Source organism: Megascapheus bottae, chromosome 26, assembly GCF_031878675.1.
Source record: "Megascapheus bottae isolate mThoBot1 chromosome 26, mThoBot2.hap1, whole genome shotgun sequence".
NCBI lineage: Eukaryota > Metazoa > Chordata > Mammalia > Rodentia > Geomyidae > Megascapheus > Megascapheus bottae.
In genome coordinates, this window is record NC_143534.1 from 15,783,936 (window position 1) to 15,789,475 (window position 5,540).

The following is a 5,540-nucleotide window of genomic DNA, read 5'->3' on the forward strand; positions in this document are numbered from 1 at the left end:
TGGCAAGGTGCAATGTCCTAGGTTCAATCTCCAGTACCAAAAAAGAAAAGACAAAAAAATACAGTTTAAATCATGTGAAATGACCATCATTTAGGTAATTCTTCCTCTCTAGTTGGATTTGGGGGTGGTGGTAAATGGGGAGACCAGGTCTCTGCATGTACTAGGCTGGCCAGTCTATAGTTAGGTTCTTTACTGGCTTACATATTTTTTCTCTAATAAAAAAGGATAAAATATTCTATTAACTAGACTCAGAATTCTATTTAGAGAGAAATTGTTTTTGTTCAGGAAACAATCACGAAAAAAATGCTTAAAAGTGGTTAAAGAACTTTATGAAAATGAATTGCAAATCCAATCTTAACATGTTATATCACTGTGATTTTAACACACTGTCTCCCACAGAAGCCAACAGAATGAACTACACACCTCTGCTTTGTGGGAAGAATGAAGGATGATGGGAAGGATTTGAGTTAGGGGAGATACAAGAGAAGAAAGGAGCTACTCTGAGGCATTCATGAGCTCAGATGTCCAGATGTGCACTGAAGTGACAGGGAGAAGGCCAATGCCCAGGAACTAGTAGAAGTATCAGAGGAGGGCACTGTGCTTGCCTGAAGACATAGGACTTAGGCCAGTTTTATTTTAATTTTAAAAGGTCAAGATGATCTCAGCTGACATCTATGAAATAAATAACACTGACAAAAAGCACAAAGCTAGGTTTTGTGTTTGAATCGTTGGATAGTTTGTTTTGGACTAGTGGAGATTGTAACGTGTATGAGTATGTTATCTTCAGTTACAAAGCTATTCTGCCTACTCATTAAAGAAAAGTACTAGTTGTTTCTTTGTTAATTTTTTGCTTTAAATAACAGGACTCATTTCCTTGTTACTTATATCCAGGCAGGAGTTGGAAGTCAAATAGTGTTGTAGATCAGTCTCCCTGAGAAATAGGTAGATATTTACAGGCAGAAAGGGCACAAAAAAACAGCATCTCTGAAGAGCTGAGTGATGCAGGACTGAACCAAGAGCAAAGTTGACTTGCCATTCAGTTGCGATCGAAGTCTCCACCAAAACTTCATGGTACTCTGAACTTGGGATGGGCCTGCTTAAGTTGTGGTAGAAGAATTGGAGACACCTAGGTACTTCATTTTTTGAGGGCTGGGGATGGAACCCAAAGTCTGGCAAATGCTAGGCAACCATTTTATCATTGTGTCCACTACCCACAGCTTATCATTACATTTCTGCTAGCGCTGCCTGCAGTTAAAAATGCCAACCAGGTACAGGTAGGTGATCTTTATGACAGGCTGAGCCAAGTCCAGAGTGAAGCAGGGGATAAAACTTGTATTCAGCAAAGTGATACATTAAGTCAGTACTAGCTCCTTTTTGGATCTTCTCAGCCCATGACAATTGAAGTCTCTTAGTATCTGTTTGCTGTGGTAAATACATAGATAACTGTGCAGGAAAAAAAATGTTTAATTTTGTTTCATGCTTGATTTTCCAGTAGTTACGAGTATATGTTCTTTCTATTGTGAATTTTTACTTTAATGATAAATATTTATGCATTGGTATTTAACAGTCTGTATTAGTCACTCTCTAATTAGATAGAAGCAATCAATATTTCAATATATGTCCTCTTTGTTCCCTGTGCAGCCTGTCTGCCTTGTGAGTCAAGCAGCTTCTTCATTGAAGAGATGTGCAAAGTTACTCGTCTTTAGAACAGATGACAAGGGGTGTGGTGCCTGGACAGATGATATTTTTGTCTGTCCTTAGAATGCCCTTTTCTATCTCCATCCAAATCTCATCACACATGGATTGAAGCAATTCATTAACCATTTTTGTCAGTAATTCCTTCTGACAAGCGAACCCACCTTCCTGTAGCGAAATATCAGAGGAGCAATCAAGGGGACATGAATTAAATTCACTAATTAAATTAAATGCAAAGACTTCTGGGGATCATATTTTCTCTCATAAAGCAAATAGACATTTTAACATCAATAATTAGACTGCAGTCATTCATTCTATTATAAATAGCACCTGTCTTAAGGGAACATTCACAAAACATTAAATATCAAGTGGAGATGTACACCAGTGCCTGGACATCACTGCTATTACATTTTCAGATTTATTAATTTTCCAGTCCTGGGGCTTAAACTCAGGGCCTGGGTGCTGTCCCTGAGCCTCGTTGTGCTTAAGGCTACCACTCTACCACTTGAGCCACAGTACCACTTTTTTTCTGAATACTTTACTGGAGAGAAGAGTCTCATGGACATTCCTTCCTGGACTGGCTTTGAACCATGGTCCTCAGATCTCAGCCTCATGAGGAACTAGGATTAAAGGCATGAGATACTTGCACCCAGCTTACTTATTTACTTTTTCTGAAGTTGTATGACTTTGCTCCTATCTTCCTAAATGTCAGAAGAGAGAATATACTGGCGATTGTATCATGCACACTAATGTCGTGGCCACGCTGGTAGTGTGAGGAGAATGTCTGTTGTCCCATCTATAAGACATCCTTACAAGGAGGATAATAATACAGCCAGTTTCCTAAAGAGAAGAAGCATAGCTTTGCAATACAGTCAAAGTGGTTCTTCTGTGATGGGGATTAAAGCTCATCGCAAGGCTCTCTGGCCTGGAATCATCTTTCCTGTAGTTAACTATGGAACTGGCAGTCTTTTCTATTTTACTCAACACACGCCTTTATGTTCAGTGAAAAACCATGAAGAATAGGTTTGAATCTGGCTTTTGAATCCAGACCCTTCTGAACTTACAATGGAGTTACTGCCCAATAAACCAATTGTAAATGGATAGCTTAAGTGGAAAAAATGTGTCTCATACCCCAAACCTATCTAACCTCATAAACTGAACCTAACTTGTGTTTCACATGCTCAGCACACACATTAGCCAACAGTTGGACAAAATCATCTAACACTTTATTCATGCAATTTATTGAATAGTCACACAACTTACTGAACGCTGTGCTGAATGTGAGAAGTGGAATAATGGCGCAGAAATGTTTTTGCAACATGTTAAAGCTGAAAAATCTCACAAGTCGGGCACTTTCTGCGTGTGAGACTGAACACTCAGGGCCTGGGGCATTCTTGCTTCCAGTAAGTAGCAGGAGGAAGAGCATGAGAAGGAGATGCCTGTGACTGGCAAGATGGGAAGTTGGATGGGGGGGGGGGGGGTTAGTCACAGAAACCACTGGAAAGTAGACCCCAAGGAGGTGATGCAGAAGGAAGGGACAGAAGAAAGAACAAGAAATGCTTGATAAGTTGAGAATCTTAATACCAAGCCACTTTGCAAATGGATCATCCTCCCTTGTGTCAAAGGATATAAACAGAGTAAGGCCATATGCATAGAACAAGGCATATTTCAGTGTGTCGACACAGAGGGAAGCTTCTCCGAGATGGGGACAGATGCATCCTTAAACTAGGAAACAACTCCAACTGAAAAGCCAAGTTTAGAATCAGGGAAACAGCACTGGGGACAGTCTGTACCAGAGCAGGGGCAGGGGGCGGTGGGGTTTGACAGGAACAGGCGTTGCCCAGGACAATGCAGCTACTGTGATTGCCTGGCACCAACCTGGCTACACTCCAGCCATCAAGGAGTCTGCGCAGTCTGTCTGGTAAGTAGGGATAAAGTGAAGTTTAAATGCAAATCAGTGAGTCACACACTCACACACACACACACACACAAATTAAAACCAAATGGTTCAAAGTGAAACACTCAAATCTCACCATAAATGTAATAAGATTATATAATAAAAGAACTCAGAAACCAAACAGCTACACGAACAGAATATGGTTCTGCATCCGCTGGCAATGGGGATATGATCTTCAAAGTGTGATCTCATTGTGTTCACCAAACACTGAAGTGATCAACTTATTATTTATTACTTGATTAAAGTAATAAAATAAAAAGTGCCATTTGGCTCACCGATTTGGAGGTTTCATTCCATGATCAGGCGGGGCCATTGCTTTTGAAGCTATGATGAAGAAGTCTTGAAGGATTATGTGGCAAACAAAAATTGCTCCCTTCAGGGCTACATTCAAACCTGGATGCTCCTGATCTCTACCTCCCCAGAAGCTAAGATTACAGTCATGGGCCACTGTGCTCAGAGAAAATGAATTATAAAACTGCATTTCATAGCTACTCTATTACATGTTTTTAAAAGTCAAATTGATATATGATTTGTCCACTTAAGAATCTCACTCCTATTTTATACATATTGACTTATTCCTTTGCATAACAGAAAGTGGGAATTTCTCCTACAATCTTCTAATATTATTTTTGTACATACAGCAAATACAAATTTATATTATTGTCACCATTTCCTTCTGACACAAAGCATGTCATACCATATACTACTTGATGTTTTGCTTTTTTTATTTAATACAAGAGAGATTTTTCCCATATTAGCACGTGGAAGTCTTTACCAGGCTCGGGTCCATTTGTTGTATGGATGTAGCATAGTCTATTTAACTGATGTGCTATTTATCATTATTTAGGCTCAGTTTTAAACATAAAGTGAGGAGAGCTTTAAATAGAAAGTGTCTGAAACAAAGCTGGAGAGTAATATTTTATATTTTTTCCCAGAACAAGTGGTTAAAAATTAGTTTTGAAATTCCACAATGAATGTTCTTTTTAAAAATTTCTGTCATCGGACCAGGAGTTTGGCCTAGTGGTAGAGTGCTTGCCTGGCATGCACAAAAACCTGTGTTCAATTCCTGGGTACTACATACATAGAAAAAGCCAAAGTGGTGCTGTGGCTTAAGTGGTAGAGCTCTAGCCTTGGGGGACAGGGCTCAGGCTCTGAGTTCAAGTCCCAGGACTGGCAAAAAAATTCTTTCATCAACTTAATGTTCAAACAGGTTTAAAAACTAGAATTGGATCTGTGTGGTGGTGGCCCATGCCTATAATCCTAGGTCCTCAGGAGACTGAAGATCTCAGTTCAAAGTCAGCCCAGGTAGAAAAGTTTGTGAGACTCATCTCTAATTCACCACAAAAATGCTGGAAGTGAAGGCCTGGCTCAATTATGCTAGTCTTGAATGAAAAGGTATCCAAGTGAGAGCCTGAGGACTTGAGTTCAAGCCCCAGTACCAACCACACACACACACACACACACACACACACACACACACACACACACACACACATTTGTATGGGGCCACTGTTTAAAATGGTTGTTTTGAGAGGAATGAATGAATACATGTTTTAGTTGTATACAAACCTTGTTCTACTCAATCCTTACAAAGTCCATGTGGTAGGCATTAGTAATCTCTTTCACAGATGAGGAAATGGAATTAGGGAGACAAATGCTATGCCCAACACCACCCCTGTACTCATTTTAAAAGCCAGGACTCAATACTGAGTTTTACTCTGGGTTCTGTATACTTTACCAGTGCAATGCTCTGTTTGCAGTTCAGTTGATTGCACATGCCCCTGTGATCATTTATTTGTTGACAATTCTTCTGAGACAAACCACCTTCCTTTAAATTAAAAAAGAAGAAAAATCATTTCCACCGTCCTTTAAATTAGGAAAAGAAAAA